A 17,854-nucleotide genomic window follows, 5' to 3' on the forward strand; every position below is an offset into this window, starting at 1 on the left:
GACCAGAACCAAGGTGGGGAGAGGCGCCAGCAGCTTAATATGCCACATACATGGTCCGTTGAATCAGTCCAGCAAATTTCACCGGAGATAGATATCAAAACTGCCCTTCACGGACCAGGGAGAGTTAAGTGGGAGAGAGATAAAAAGATGTGGCATAAATGATCAAAGCAATAAAACTCACTGCTCAATTAGTCCCTCGGAGAGGCAGGAGGTAGAGGGGATTGGTGGTAGAGGAGAAGTTGTATATTTGCTCTGCAGGGATCATGTTCATTTACTAGTGTCACCCAACCTGCTTGATTCAGCTGCAGAATTCAGACTGGTTGTTAATTTTATGGGAAGTCCACCTACCTCACCCCCTCCTCTTCTGTTACTTTAAAATACTAGCCAGTCAAACTAAGGATATCCATCATCCTATGCAAAGCATGCCTCTCTGTTTTGATGGTAGGAGAAGAAAACAGTATTGCACATACTACAACTATTGCTGGTAATTTAGGTTTCTTTCATTTGCCCCAAGCTACCATTATAGGACACACTGAAAGCAAAAATTCTTTAGGGTCCATCTGGCAACTTCTAGACATGTATTCTGTATGAATATATTCTAGACATATATTCTATATGAATATATGTTTTTATCGGCTCACCGCTATAAGCAAGTCTTGATATTAAGCATTTCTGGCAGCAGCTCCCAGCCTGACCCCGGAGGGTGTTCTAGGAAATCCAGAACTAGGGCAAAATTAGCTGTGCCCCAGAAAATCTGGTCTGTCATTGAGAAAGAGCAATTTGTATTTTTGAATTTTTCCAATCTGGTCTAAATTAGCCCTTGTACTGCCAAGGTCTGGCTACCTAATGAGAACAATTATTTCTGGATCTCAATTAAATTGAATTAAAGAAGTATTTTATCTGTTTTTATTTGTAATTTTTTTCATTATAAAAGTAAAATAGCCACATTATAGAGAATATGAAAAGCATATTGGAAAAAAAGACTCTCATGATCCCCTGCCCTAATAAGACCACTGTATCAATCTTGGTGCAACTGAATAATATTTAAGGAGCATCTAAATATGGGACAGTGCACTGTGGTGCGACAAACAACTGCATAACAAGAGCATAAAGTAAGAGCTTTGCAGGCTAGTTGGGAAGGCTGTACAAGTGCATATAACTCAAGTAACAGAATGATACAGTGTGTGATATGGTCCAAATGACTGGTACAGGCCTCAGAGGGAGGAAACAAATAAGGCTTAGCAGGTCAGGGAGAGCTCTACAATGGGCATAGGAAAAATGAGCGGCACTCTGAAAGGTGGACAGATATGATGGGGGAGAGGCTACCAGATCAGCCAGGCAAGGGAAGAGGGATCGTAGAGCCTGGACAGAACTAGGAAGTGAATCTAGCATGTTGGCAAGAATAAAGAATTTTGGCTGAAGGATTTACATAGGGGAAAAGTCAAGTATAAGATCTGCTAGAAAGTATGAGCCCTCGCAGTATAGCCTGAAAAGTTCTTTTGAGAAGGGATTGTGTTATCCTGCTCATCAGCACAGTATCTGTCACATAGTGGGCACTTAATAAATTATTGGCCTACTATTCACTGATGTACATCTTCAGACCCACACAGTGCTCAAGCAGTGTTTTTTGACTAAGTAAATCAAAGGATGGGGTCAGGTTATAGAAGGTCTTGCTCCTTCCTCAAGACTTGCAAGGGTCTTCAAATTCAAGAATAAGTCTTGCTACTGGGCTTTTTGAGTCAGAGCTGGGGGAGAGACAGAATGAGAAGGCAGTCTGAGAAGGTGTTGTTGTACCAGAGTGACTGATGGAGTGGAGAAGAGGGAGCTTAGAGGAAAGTAGAGATATTTGAAAATTATTATAATAATCAAGGAGAGGATGTGATGAGAGGCTGGAGGAAATGGTAGCAGGGGAAACAGAAAGGGAATGGAGAGAGAGGAAGGAAGGACAAGTCTGAAGAATAAGTGGGTATTAGGGGGAGTGGTCTTGAAGAAGGCAAAGTCAAAGCTTTCATGAAAGCCTTGAACTTGGAAATCTGGAGGTATCAATGAGGGAAACTGGGTCAAAAAATGCGTTCTCTTAGCAGGAAAAGAATATATTCCTTTAATTCCCATCACCTATTTCACCCATCCCCCTACCCACCTCCCCTCTGGTAACCATCAGTGTGTTCCCTATAGTTAGGAGTCTATTTCTTGGTTTCTCTCTCTCTTTCTCTCTCTCTCTCTTTCCTTTGCTCATTTGTTTTGTTTCTTAAATTGCATATACGAGTGAAATCATATCATATTTGTCTTTCTCTGACTTTCTTCACTTAGCATCATACTCTCTAGCTCCATCCATGTTGTTGCAAATGGTAAGATTTCATTCTTTTTATGGCTGAATAATATTCCATTGTGTATATATACCACTCCCTCCTTATCTATTCATCTGTTGATGGACACTTGGGCTGCTTCCATAGTTTGACTATTGTAAATAATGCTGCTATAAACATAGGGGTTCATGTATCCCTTTGAATTAGCATTTTTGTAATTTTTTGGGTAAATATCCAATAGTGCAATTCCTGGATTATAGGGTAGTTCTATTTTTAACTTTTTGAGAAACCTCTATACTGTTTTCCATAATGGCTGCCTCAGTTTTCATTCCCACTAGCAGTGCAAGAGGGTTCATTTTCTCCATATCCTCGCCAATACTTGCTTGTGTTTTTGATTTTAGCCATTCTGACAGGTGTCATTATAGTTTTGGTTTGTATTTCCCTGATGATGAATGATGCCAAGCATCTTTTCATGTGTCAGTTGGCCATCTGGATGTCTTCTTTGGAGAGATGTCTGTTGATGTCTTCTTCCCATTTTTTAAATTGGATTATTTTTTTTGGTGTTGAGTTGTATCAGTCCTTTCTATATTTTTGGTACTAACCCTTTATCAGATATATCATTTGCAAATATCTTCCCCCATTCAGTAGGTTACCCTTTAGGTTTGCTGATTTTTTTTTCCTTCACTATGCAGAAGGTTTTTGTTTTGATGTAGTCCCAATAGTTTGTTTTTGCTTTTGTTTCTGTAGGTCCAGGAAACATATCTAGAAAAATGTTATTATGGCCAGTGTTAGAGAAATTACTGCCTGTGCTCTCTTATAGGATTTTTATTATTTCACTTCTCACATTTATGTCTATAATCCATTTCGAGTTTGTTTTTGTGTATGGCATAAAAGAGTGTCCAGTTTCATACTTTTGCATGTAGCTGTCCAGTGTTCCCAGCACCATTTGTTGAAAAGACGGTCTTTTTCCTGATGTAGATTCTTGCCTCCTTTGTTGAGGATTAATTGACTATATAATTGCAAGTTTATTTCTGGGCTTTCTATTCTGTTCCATTACCTATGTGTCTATTTTGTGCTAGTATCCTACTGTTTTTATTACTACAGTTTTGTAATATAACTTGAATTCTGGTTGTGATACCTCTAGCTTTATTGTGAATGATAGTGAATATTAATTCATGTTTAATATACTTTTAATAATTTTAAAACATTTTGTTTACTTTATGGGTAGATCATATTATAATTTTTTTTACCTTGCATGTGGCTAATGGAAAGCTGGGGTAGAGTGTCAGCTCTGCTGGTTTCTTACTGTTTGCTTGTGCTTCTATTAGAAGTAGGGTGAACACATGTTCCAGCTTGCTTAAGACATTCTCAGTTCACACCAACTTTCTGGAACAATGATTAATAGTGCTTCTTTTCCTCTCAAAAGAGTCCCTCTTTGGTTGATAAATTGGAAAATCACCCTATTAGTACTATCTTCAACTTATTGTTTTATTGCAAGAAACCTTTTAAGCCACTTGTCTAGCTTGGGTGGGCTAGTTTGGTTAAAAATAAATGATACAGGGGCGCCTGGGTGGCGCAGTCGGTTAAGCGTCCGACTTCAGCCAGGTCACGATCTCGCGGTCCGTGAGTTCGAGCCCCGCGTCGGGCTCTGGGCTGATGGCTCAGAGCCTGGAGCCTGTTTCCGATTCTGTGTCTTCCTCTCTCTCTGCCCCTCCCCTGTTCATGCTCTGTCTCTCTCTGTCCCAAAAATAAATAAACGTTGAAAAAAAAATTTAAAAATAAATGATACAATCCATAAATCCACTTCATGGGCATGTAAAAACATATGTGCTGCAACTGCCTTCAGTAAATTCTGGGACCACTGTCAATCTCTCCTCATGTGGGCATCGATTCAGCCCTCAAGGGCCACTGTGTACCACACATGACCCATGACTGTCTGACTTGTAGACTGAGTGAAGGATCACTATCCACAGAAATACAAATTACTAACAAAGTAATTTCTATCTTAGTTTTTACACAAAAAATAATTAGGTGTTTGTTAAAACATTCACTTTAGTGAATTGCCACGTGCTCCCAGTGGGGATATCCATTCTACTTTGGGATCTTGGAGGATCTACCTTACTCCTGTCTCTATCACCAGAGTTTGGCACTGTATCGAGAACATAGGAGGTGTTTAGGGTGTTCAAGGAATAATCAGTGAATGAATTAAATATTTGAATGAATTAAATTCAAATGAAATGCAGAACTGGAAGTGGTGAAGAGAAACTAATGTCTATTGAATACCCTTCTTGAACTCGACGCTTTTTTTTGTTGTTTTTGTTTTTATAAGTTTTTATTTAAATTCCAGTTAGTTAACATACAGTGTAATATTAGTTTCAGGTGTAGAATATAGTCACCCAACACTTACCTACGACACCTGGTGCTATCACAAGTGTCCCCATCACCTATTCAACCTACCCCCCCCCCCCACCTCCCGTCTGGTAACCATTAGTTTCTTCTCTATAGTTAAGAGTCTGTTTCTTGGTTTCTCTCTCTGTCTCTCTCTCTCTCCTATGTTCATTTGTTTTATTTCTTAAATTCACATATGAGTGAAGTGATATGGTATTTATCTTTCTCTCACTGACTTATTTCGCTTATCATAATACTCTCTAGCTCTACCCATGTCATTGCAAATGGCAAGATTTCATACTTCTTTATGAAGTATATATATATATATATATATATATATATATATATACTTCATCCGTTTATCATGCAGATGAAATATAAACCTTTTTACAGAGAGCACAATAGTGCACCTGTTTCCCTCATGAAAATATGATTATGTTCCACAGCAAAGGGGCTTAAGTAGGAGTGACATATACCTCAGGGCTTCAGGGTCCATCCTGTTATTAGCTGTACAGCATATTCTGGGCTGGTGGAGTCACACAGTTGCAGGGCATAGTTGGAGTTCTTCTCCTTAGAGTTCATTTCCAAACCAAAGCAAAGAAGATAATCAAAATGACTTTTGGCTGGAAGCTGTGTTGAGCCATAAGAAAAGGGAGCCTAACTCACACTACTTTGCAGAGTGAATTAACTCGGAGGGCCAAATGGGAGAACTATATGAAGTATACACACACACACACACACACACACACCCCACATCTTCTTTATCCTTTCATCAGTCAATGGACATTTGAACTTAACACTTTCATTAATGCTTTCATTCAGGTATGCTTTATTATTCCATTCTTGCAGATGAAGCTGAAGTTCAGAGGAATTACATAATTTGTTCAAAGTAAGTGGCTGAGTCAGGTCTGCCTGACTTCAAACCCATATTCTTGCCAAGCACTGGGAGCATATTCACAGGCATAAAAATCAATGAGTTTTTCAAGGCAGAGAATGTCAAGTCAAAGAAGAAAATGGCCAGCGTCTGAGTTTGGGGAGTTGCCTACAGGTGAGGACCAGAGAGAGAAGGAGTGAATGGAGAAGTATGAGGGAAACCAGGAGAAGTGCTGGGTGCTGACATCTGCCAAGGGAGAAGAGAATTTCCTTAGTAAAGGATGACACATTCAAGATTTGCCACAAACCAAAGAAACAGGGGCTGTGGGAAGAGTGACTGGTGACCTCTGAGAGTGCATGATAAACTGTATGGATAAAGGCCATGCCTTTGAGAGTTTAAAGAAAGAGTGATTGATGAAGAAATACAGAGAGAAGCACACAACTCATTTGGGAAGCTTCTCACTGAAAAGAAGTTGAGGGCCAGGAGAACCAGACAATGTTTTCTCAAGTCACAGGAAATTTGCGCATTTGTGAGATGTAGCAGAGATGATTGGGTGTTCACTGAATAGTCCAAACAGCCTCCCACATGTTCCAGGCTTCTTTGCAAATAGCTTTAGGGCTATGTGATTATTTCTGTCTATGGGCTCTGACACATAGTGGAGACACAGTGGACACACTGTGGAGGCTAGTAAGAGCTGATGAGTCTTCTCCATCACCCTTTCACGGACTCAGTGTCTCTGAATGTTACATTCCAGAGAGCATCACTTCAGAATGACGGAGGGCAACCAAATCCTTCCCAGACTTTGTGAAAATGACACGTAAGTCTTTGCTGTGTTAAGCCAATGAAATTGGGACTGTTGTCTGATAAAACAGCTTGTGTCAATTATTCTAACCAAGGAGAGGATGGGATGAAAGAGAGAGAAAGGAAAAGTCTGAGAGTGGCATTTTTCTGGATTCAGGAATGAATGGAGTTTTGAAAAAACACTTATTCCATTGGAAATGGAAGAAGCTCCGAGAGGACAGGAGTCAAGGCTGAGGGTTTCCATAGCATGATCCAATCTTCTTGGCAAGCAGAAGATGATCTAGTAAACACTGAGCCCTCTGGGTGTATGTGGGCTTGGAGCTGCAGGAGAGACCACAAGAGAACAATTGCCATCCTCCCTGTGCTAACTGGAGAGTTAATGAGGGATCATTAAAGGGATTACTCACCTAGAGCCCGGCTAAATTTGAATTTCTCCTCAAGAAAACTATAAAGAGCCTGAAAATGTCCAGAGGATAACTAAAAGGATCGAGGAAATGTGAATTTTATTGGAAGAGAAGCGAAAAGGATTAGAACCCTTCAGCCTGGAAGCACAGTCCGAACAAGATGTGATCAAGGTGTTTCTTCCATGAAGGGGACAGAGGAAGAGGAGGAGATGGTCTGGCTCACCCAAACTTGCACAACCATACAAAGGAGCATAGCCTGAAACCTGAAAGAGGTAGTGTTAAGATAGAGAACCACAGTACTACTGTCTACAGCAGGTTCATTATTGGCATGAGGTGTGGCATAAGTGTAAATATAAATATAGCAGAAAACTGACTTCTGAGACCAAATTGACAACAATTTGCACAGGCATTAAATATAACAAAACAAGGAGTTTGCATGGTCTAAGGCAGAGTGGAAGTAGAATGTGGTTTCAAGACAGAGAGACCTGGTTTTAAGCTCTCTGTGTTCCATCACACATTCAACAAATATATATTGAACACCTACCATGAGCCAGCACTGAGCGTCACAACAGATTCTAGCAGCAAACGAGATGTACATGGTCCCTGCCCTCATAGAGTTTACAGCCTAGTGCAGAAAGCAGATATCAAATAAATGATTGCAGAAATAATTATTTAAGTTAAAACTGTGATAAATTCCTCCAAGGTCAGGCCCAAGGTGCTGGGAGAGCATCTGCAGGGACTAGGCCAATCTGGGGTGAGAGGGGGAAGTTTTCCTTAAAGGAGTAACATAGGAATTAAAATTTACATGATCAGTAAGAATTGGCAAGGGAAGAGGGAGGAGAGGAGAGTTCTAGGCTGAAGTGAAGGTCTTGAGGCCAAGTTCCTTGCCATCTCTGGGCCTTGGTTTCCTTATCCATAGTAAATGCCATGGGTGACTCACAGCAGGCCATTACGCACCTCCCCTGGCTGTCATGAAGGTTGGATGCAACAGCTCAGAGCTGCCTCTTTAGAGAATGTGTTCTCTGCCAGCAGAGCTATTTGACCTGGCAACACCCAGGAGGTTATGACATCCCTATCCTGCCCTCGCTCTGTGAAGGTGGAAAGGGTGGGTGCAGCCCACAGCCGAGGACTGACTGATAAAGGTAACAGATGGACAGCCCCTCCTCCAGCATGGTCTGTCATCCACAATCCAGAGCTTGGACAGGATCTGGCTGAGTCTGGACTTTCACTGGAACCATGTTTTTGCTTCTCTTCTTCTCCCGCCTTATCCTGTGGCCCTCACTTCCTCAGTGGTTTCTCTCCTGAGAGTGCCCCCTCCATAATCACTTACATAAGAATCTCCAGCTCAGGCTCTGCTTCAGGGAAGGCAAGCAGAACAGTTACCTTAACTGAAATAATGGATGTCAAGAACTTGAACCATATAGTAATAGCCATGGAATGGAAGAGCACTGGACTGGATGGGAGTCCACAGTGCTGGCAGGAGGAGCACTTGGGAGCACTCTTTCACATCTCCCCTCCTCCAGATATTTGGCTCCCTCATTCTGGGCAAGGACATTAACCATACTGCTTACGAAGGATATTTACATCCTTTGTCAAATTTGGCCCTCAAAACAACTCCCTAAGTAGGAAGGAGCAGGTATTCTCCCATGCCTCGTGCTCCAGAGGAGGAAAACGGGGGTCGGAAGGGTGAAGTTCATCCATTAATGTTGCCAGGACTCATAGCTGCGACCCTGCTCCCCAGGCACGTACACTTCCCCGTAGCTGCCCACCCGCCCTTGACAGGTGCCCCCAGAAAGCCTGAGCAGAGAACATGATGGGGGACTTGCCTGACTTGATGTGGCATTTTTCTGCTCCTGCGGATTTGTTTTCATAATCTTTGCTAATTTGACCTTGAGGGCAAACATGTTAATCGTGTGAGTGCATGCAGCACTTTTCAGAAAGTGTATCTGTGTTTCCTTTTTTCTAACCTAAATGAGACGTGCTGCTTTCCTTTTACTGCTGAAAAATTTCCCCCTTCTTCAAGTGCAAAAAGCAGAAAATCTTTTAGAGTTCAGCTAGTGTGTAAAAATCTCAAGGGGAAAGTAAATGAAATGCTTCAGGTATCATTTCAGTTAGGGAATTAAGGGGGTCTTAAAGAGCCATGGCCTCCCAGGTAAGTTTGCCGAAAGGGGTTGAATGGATGGTTTCAGGGAATGAGTCCCACCCACCCTCTCCCCTGGTGAGCTTTGAATAAGAGGGCAGAGTCACCTTGTGAGTCCCCTGTCTGCTCCTGACATTCTATAGGTAGAATAGAGGACGCTTTGGCATTTGTGTGATAGCCTCTGGATTTTTCTTTTCCTGCCTCCAAGTGCACAGAAACAGGACTTTCATTTCTTGAGAGTTAATTTCCTTCAGCAGCTTATTCTCATCTGAAGTCACAATCCTCTTTGGGGAAGCAATTGGTTATTGTGTAAAGGATTTTGAAGTTACATACTAAGGATTATGACTCTATTTGGTGAGTAAGAAGCAATGTCGGGAGAACTCTTAAGCACCAAATACCCAGTTTTGATGAAAATGTTCCGACTGGAGATCAATAAGAGAAGGAACAGTAAAATCTATGAAGTTGTCGTAGGTGGGAAACTTGGTAATGCGAACTTTATCCAAATGTAACCTATCATTTTATCGACCACGCCTTGCAATGTGTTTCTGCCCCGTGTTATAACGGAGCTTCACTGGTTTTAAGAACCTCTTCGTTTCTGTTCTTTGTATCCCATCACTCTCATCATAAACATAATCTCTGCTCCGCCTACCTCAGAGGTTGCAGCGAAGAACACATGACAAAAGGTGCTTTGCCGGAAAAATACTTCACGTCTGCAAGGAGACCTGCTCATCATGTGCAGCAGCAGCACTCTCGCCCCACAAAACAAAGCCCTCAGCATGAGTCCTCTCCACCCTCCTGAGTGTTGACGTCTTGAACGGTTCTCCACCAGCACTGTTGTATTTAAACATGTACGCAAACCTGACCAAAATAACACTCATGAAATATTAACTTGCAAAATTTAAGCCCAGGATGCAAAGAGGTGGGACAGTTGCAAACTTCATAACGTTGATCATCCGGTGTCTTTCACTTCTGTTTAAATTTTTATGAAAGCTGTATATTTGCAACCAGAACACACTGTCCTGGAACTCAGAAAGTTAACTTCAGCCTCGCGCGGGACAGCTCAGAATCTGTACGGGTACCTTACCAGAGCTGTGCTCATCTTTACTCAGGGGAGGGAGGCACGTTCTCCCGTTTGGCCCTCCGAGTTAACTCACTCTGCAAAGTAGTGTGAGTTAGGCCCCCTTTTCTTATGGCTCAACACAGCTTCCAGCCAAAAGTCATTTTGATTATCTTCTTTGCTTTGGTTTGGAAATGAACTCTAAGGAGAAGAACTCCAACTATGCCCTGCAACTGTGTGACTCCACCAGCCCAGAATATGCTGTACAGCTAATAACAGGATGGACCCTGAAGCCCTGAGGTATATGTCACTCCTACTTAAGCCCCTTTGCTGTGGAACATAATCATATTTTCATGAGGGAAACAGGTGCACTATTGTGCTCTCTGTAAAAAGGTTTATATTTCATCTGCATTAAAGTGAATTTTCAACCATTTCAAGCTCTTATTATTAGTTCCCATGTGTCTATTTGCAGAGTCAGTAGTGAGTACCCATTTATCCTGAAGTCCATGTGCAATGCTCAAATGGCCATATTTTTCCTGCACAGTGACAAGTGACACTCTTAATGATGATTCTGAGTACTATGAGACCCTGTGCCTGTGGAATCATCAAGGAGACAGGCTTAGGGTTAGTGGTCGTCATTTGGCTGTAATTAATGGCAAAACTCCGGGTTAGATAAATTATTAACCCACCATCCTATGATCTCACTGCCAGCTAAGAAAAAAGAAAAACTGACATCTTTCAAAAATGGAAGCTAAGAGAGCCACTTTTATTTTTTTTATTTTTTTATTTTTTAAATTTTTTTTTTTCCAACGTTTATTTATTTTTGGGACAGAGAGAGACAGAGCATGAACGGGGGAGGGGCAGAGAGAGAGGGAGACACAGAATCGGAAATAGGCTCCAGGCTCTGAGCCATCAGCCCAGAGCCCGACGTGGGGCTCGAACTCACGGACCGCGAGATCGTGACCTGGCTGAAGTCGGACGCTTAACCGACTGCGCCACCCAGGCGCCCCAAAGAGAGCCACTTTTAAAACAAATCACCAAAAGAATCAGAATTTGGGCTTTTAATAGCTATATTCATGATGAAGGTACAGCTGCATTCACCTCCTGAAAACAATATAGATGTGTACAAACACATAGCCTTTTCTGACCCTTCAAGTCACGATCACTCGAGGGGCAGTGATTTTGCCACTCGCTCATAGGGAGAGAGCCAGGGGATGGCTCAGGTCATAGTTCTGATGAAAAAAAATCCAAGGAGGAACATTTTCGTGAGGCTTTGTACCCAAGCCAGGGGAGTAAGCCAAGTCCCACCTCTTTATAGAAATAATGTTTCTCCATTGGGTAGTTTTGTAGGCGTGTCTCTGTGGGGTCCTCAGCATATTGATCTGCTGGAAGGTCCTACTGCCAGCTGGGACTCAGGGGTCTAAGATGACTTTTCAGTAGGACCCACACCCTTGGGGTACCCAGCAGTTCCCCAGGTGTCAGGATTGTCCTAGACAACAGCATATATCTGTTACCTTTCAGAAGCTATAGGATACTGGTTAAGTGCATGGACTTTGGTGTTAGCTACACCAGACTTAAATTTCCTTTTTGCCGTTTACCAGCTGTTAGGTTACCATGGTCAAATTACGTCACCGCTCTAAACTTCTGTTTTCTCATTAGCATAGCCAGGAAAATAACGCTAGCAATAATGTCTGTTCGTAGAGCCACTATGAGTTAAAGGAGATAATGTACTTATGTCTTAGGCACAGTGCCTAGCACATAGTAAGTCTTCAATCAAGAATGACTATTATTTTTATCTGGCAAATTTCCACAATTGTATATATACACACACATATATATACATATATATATGTATATATATGTATACATATATATATACATATATATACACACATATATACATATATATACACACATACATACACACACACACACACACACACACACACAGGCTTCCATTATCTTTATTGATTTAATAACCCAAAATCATTTTCTCACTCATTATTATAATAGCAATCATTATTGCAATTACTGTTTGTTCATGACACCTCACATTATTGTAATTATTATTTTTATCCTACTCTCACAAATGTCATCAATAACTACCAGCCATTAGTTGTCGTTCATAATTACCAACTCCATGACATCCCACCCCACTGCTCAGGATAAATGAGTTTGTTTTATTAGTACTAAGGGCCAGCTGTAAATGAAGGATTTCTCTCCATTAAGCCAAAAAAATCTCCCAGGATATTCAAGGTGAGTTTGTTTTCTGCTCTGAATTTAGTTCAGTAGCTGACTAAATTTAATGTCTGACCGAAAACATCTGAAAAGACCATGTTCTGAAGGAAAATATTTCAAGGCTCTGAGGCATGTGTGAAATCATGTACACCAGACAGGAACTTGCCATCCACTGTTTTGTGAGGCAATATTCTAGAAGAAATAACTATGTTAGTTGGTTAATTTGCTGGTTAGTTTGTTTGTTTTAAAAATCACCTGAACTATCGGCTCACTTTGGTAAACTTTCCTTAGTGAACGCATGAGTATATGGATATGTAAGCCAAATCTCACTTTAGGTTTTTCTCAAATTATTTTATTTTATTTTTGGATTTTATGAAAATTGAATACAGCATATGGTATAGAAGCCAGACCATGGGGCTCCAGCCTCCAAGGAAATAAACTGCAGTGAGATGTGGCTTCACTTAAGCCATGAAATGATGAGCCTTTAAGAGTGACAAATGAGATGAAGAATGACCAACATTCCATTTTGAGTTCTAGACCTTTCATTTCCTTCCTCTGCATGCAACTTGCTATTTTCTTTTGCCTCCAGGGTGAAGACACTCTGGAAATCAGGAGGTTGTAGAAGGGATGTAGGGTGGGTCAGCTGCCCTCCTCTCCCCTCCTTTTTGAGGTACTACCCGTGCTGGGTCAGTGTGCCACTTCCACAGGAGTAAAGGCATTTCATCAAGTCCCCCAAATGATTTTCTACTCATGCAATTAATATACTTTCGATCTGCTCCCTTAATGGTAAGGCTGCAGAATTCTCAAGGTCAAGCACCAAGTTGGACTAGGTTGGTATCTCCAGCACTTTACACAGAAGCTGCATATGTGCCCTACAAAGATTCTTGAATAAAAAGGAGGATGTGCAGAGTCCATGTAAGAGTGGGTGGGAGGGGCATGAAATGGGCAGGCTGGAGCGTGAGCAAAAGCAGTGATCTGGGCTCTGTCCATCCTACAGAACAGGGTGAAGTCACCTTGGATCAAGTCTACCTTGTCCTGTTGTGATATATTGATGGTAGAGAGGTTTTAGTGGAAACGTATGAAATTCCATCTTTGTTGGTCAAAAATGTACTCTTATCAACCATTTAAGTTTCAACCTAACAATAAGCAGGGGGGTTAAGAGCATGTATTTGAGATGCAGAGATGTGCATTTGGTTTCTGACCACTGCTTAGAACCTGCATGACATTGAACGAGTTAGTTCACATTTCCAAGCTTCCATTTCTTTGTACAACTGAGGATGCTAACACTTACTTAGTGGTGAAGATTGAGGTAAGGTTATACACATTGACCACTTAGCTGGTACGTTCTCCAGGGTCTGGAGCATTCAGACCGTGTTGCTTTGTGTCTGCCTCTATTGTCTTAAACCTAGACACTGGCTGCCTTTCCCCAGTCACCCTGCTATGCTGCATTGTACTTTTTGCATGATGCTAGTTATTACACTGTTTGCCATTTTAAAACTAGATTGAAATAGAAGCTTAAAAACAAGGCATTCAGTTGGGCTTTTTCCTATTAAAATCAGAAATTTCAATGCATGAGGAAAGCATTTTTTTTGTATTTAATTATTCAAACTAATGGGTTTTATTGTAATGAGATTTTTAAAACCATTATGATGGGCAAAGGGCTGAAGCTTAAAATATTTTCATTTACAGATAGGTTCTGCTTTAATGAAATCCAATATGTAAAAATCTAAACTCAGGTAAATTGGACGCTTTATCTACATTTACATTGTTTACGTTACAAAAGAGGTATTCCGCCTTACAAAAGCTTTTAGTTCAGTGTTCCTTTCAATAGCGAGATCCCTATGTTGCATTTAGAATACAACTTGAATTATTACCACGTTATTTACACACAGGTGTTTCATGTAAAGCAAGGTTCACCCCAGGGAGAGGGTTGGGTTGCAGTAGGAATGACTCTGAATTTCGTAATCGGAGAAGAGGGATTGAGAGAAGAGATTTTGAGTGACACCCTCCACAGAAAGTAAGAAAGGTTCAGCATTAGACTTTCAGGGCTCCTATCTAATCTTGATGTGAAGGCATCTGTCAAATGCACCATTATATCTCTTTAGCTTAAACGGAGTGGTGTTTAGCGATTAAAGTAATAGAACACGAAGCAGGAGTCATGTTTTCTGCTTCTGTCTCTTCCAGCTTCAGAGTAGATACTCTTGACATGTTCACTCCGAGGCCAGTTGCCCATTTACAAAGCAATTATTTCCATCCTGGGGGATGTAGTAAAACCTTGTTAATGTTTTAATAGCCTTGTGAACGCCTCAGACTGTCCGAGGATCCAGCCTTCTTGCCCTCCCCAGCTTGTGAACCAATAGCCAGAACACCCTCCTCACCCACCACTTGTCTTTACCTTGAAAAATAAAACAAGTGGTTATGAAAGCCAAATCATCCGTTACAGAATTAAGAAACCAAAAATGTGTCTCCCTCACTGTACATAAGAACTTTCTGGAACAGCTTTATTAAATAAAACTTTAAATGGACAGCAACCTGTTACCAAAGCTGTTGTATGAGCTATTTTACCCAAAGAAATGTGTTAATTCCATCTTAGAAAAGCAGAGCCAGTATGTATAGTCAGTGAAAAGACAGAAATATCCTCATTACACAGAGGTGGGCAAAATATTGAGGATACATCTCACAATTTACATCGTGAGAGTTTGAAAGCAGAGTTTTTGAAGACTTCAGGCCTATGGTCTTTGAAAACAAATACTAGTTCTAGAATTATAGTGGAATCAGATCCTTGGATACAATCATTTAAAAATACAATTGCTTTGGGGCACCTGGGTGGCTCAGTCAGTTAAGCGACAGACTTTGGCTCAGGTCATGATCCCACGGTTTGTGAGTTCGAGACCCACGTCAGGCTCTGTGCTGACAGCTCGGAGCCTGGAGCCTGCTTCAGGTTCTGTGTCTCCCTCTCTCTCTCTCTCTGCCCCTCCCCCACTCATGCTTGCTCGCTCTCTCAAAAATAAATAAATATTAAGAAATTTTTAAAAATACAATTGCTTGGGGCGCCTGGGTGGCGCAGTCGGTTAAGCGTCCGACTTCAGCCAGGTCACGATCTCGCGGTCCGTGAGTTCGAGCCCCACGTCGGGCTCTGGGCTGATGGCTCGGAGCCTGGAGCCTGTTTCCGATTCTGTGTCTCCCTCTCTCTCTGCCCCTCCCCCGTTCATGCTCTGTCTCTCTCTGTCCCAAAAATAAATAAACGTTGAAAAAAAAATTAAAAAAAAATACAATTGCTTTACTTATCTATTAAGGAAAAGTGAACTATCTTTAAGGGAAAACAAGGAGGTATGTTCTAGTGTGTATTCAAACAGAAAAAGAAAGATGCCAACATTATGAATTAAAGCTACGGTTTAGTTAAATATAAGTTATCCCCATTCCTTTTGCTACCAAAAATAGAAGTGATTCATTTATTCCTACTTTCAAAATTTAATATGAAACCAGTCTCCCCAGGACCTGAAACTGTGCCTGGAACAGAGTACCCACCTAATAAGTGAGGGAATTAATAAGTAGTCACCTAGTCAATGAATGAATGCATAGGATGGATGTAGTCCATCATGAAGGTGGGATCTGGAATTATAGACCAGGCCCTATTCAGAGACTATTCCCACCTGCAGTTAGCACCAGTGGTTGGTTAGCAGAGGGCGGGGACCCAGTCACTGTAGCCCAGCTGGGGGCAGCCACCCAGGGGCTGCAGGACTCCTGGGAGGGTACTGGTTACAGTAGGATTTCAAGCCCCAGAGAGAAAGGTGGCAGAGGTGCTAGAATAAGGAGCCAAGTACAAGGTCACAGCCAGGCTAGAAACCAGCAAGCCTTGATCCAAGTCCCTGTGCTTGAGGGCAGGATCTGCAGTGGGAACTCAGATCAGGTTGAACCTGAAGATAAAGACCACAGTTCCTAGCTGTGGCGTGAAGCATTACATTAAGGCTGAAAACCTGGCAATGCCTCGGAGTTAGCCTGTTTACAGCTTCCTCGGTGGTGAAAGAAATAAGAAAGAAAGGCTTTAAAATCTATGATCCACTGACATCTCATAAGGTGCTACTGATTTACATATCAGAAAAGCAACAATTATGAACAAGGATTATTTGAATTAAGGCTTGCTTTAAGCATTCCATTAATACTGATCCCAGAAATAATCTAGATATCTTGATTTTTTCCTTTAATGAAGAAATCTTTCTTCCTCTGTACCAGGAAGGCATGAAACAGATGGCACCCTGAAGCTAGATAATTTGAAGAGAGTTTAATAAAGGAACTATTTACAAAATAGGGCTGGATTTAGGAAACCAACAGAGGTAGTGTAGTGCCCTGGACTGTCAAGATTGGGGAGCCATTTCACCCTGGGGCATGAAAAGTGGTGTTTGGAGAGGGCTCCCTACTGATCTCTGTAGAAAGATGCTCAGAGGGGGAGCTGGGGAAATAAACACCTTCACCTGTTTATCTCCCACTGCACCTCGCCTTGGCTGAATCCAACCAAAAGCCAGAGAGCACACAGAGCTTCTAGGGCTGGGGAGGGTGGAGGAGGATAGTGAGGGGACCTGTAGGGTAGGAGATAACCAGCACACCTCACTGGGAAATTAAGTCATGTTAATGGTACCTCAAAGACACTACAAAAAGAGTAAGAATATTCATTCGGGGAAATTGACAAAATCAGCTCCATTTGACTCTAGCATAATGTATTTAATACTGGTGATACATTTCATAAAAGCCTCCAATCTGCAAGTGTCTTTGCTTAGACTGTGAACTTCCTAAGGGCAGGAACCGTTCTTTATTCTTTATCCTTAACAACTAACCGTTGCTGGCACACAATACATGTTCAATAACCATTTGTTAAGTGATTGGGTAAGTTAGTAAATAAGTTTGTGAATGAAATATGTTTTGGTTTATGTAATTTTCTTGTCAAAGGAAGCTTTATCCAAAAAGAAAAACAATCACAGAAAGCTTCTTTGATCTTCACCCCCCGTGATTGAAAATTCTTCCTAACGTATAACATTGGCTGTTCCCACCATTCTAAGAGGATTACACTAAGCATGAGGGATATTTCTTTGATGACTGAGAAGCTAGCAACACTCAGGGCTGTCATTCTAAACTGTAGGTGTCAGCAACAGAGCTGACTTTCAAGACGCTGAACGTTTTTAAACAAAGTAAATAAACACACGGAATTGCCATACCAGATCAGACTGGAGGTAAGGCTGCCAAGTATTCTTTGCTAGGGCTAAATGTTCTACATTCTTCCTTAAGCATAAACTCTGTGATTAATTTAGGAATGAACTAGTTAGGTTCCAGTGAGTAGAGATTTTATTTCTTCATCTAAAAAAATTTTTTTTTCTGCCACTGTCATATTTTGAGTTCTCTTCTGGTATTTTTCCAATTTTCCCAACTGATTTTTCTATTTTTATTAAATAAGTCCCTGGACTTTCATTCAAAACATTGTTTTACTCTCTTAAGTCAGTCTGATAGGGGTTAGGTAGTCTTATCTTAATTCTTCTTTGAACTATCATTTCTTTAGGTGAAATAACTACAAGTCTCTCTCAAACATTCTGTGTAATCCAAGTTCCCCAGTAATGTGATCTAAACCTCTCATAATCTTGAAAGAAGGTGAGGGAC

This window comes from Prionailurus bengalensis, chromosome B1 (assembly GCF_016509475.1).
Source record: "Prionailurus bengalensis isolate Pbe53 chromosome B1, Fcat_Pben_1.1_paternal_pri, whole genome shotgun sequence".
NCBI classification, from domain to species: domain Eukaryota; kingdom Metazoa; phylum Chordata; class Mammalia; order Carnivora; family Felidae; genus Prionailurus; species Prionailurus bengalensis.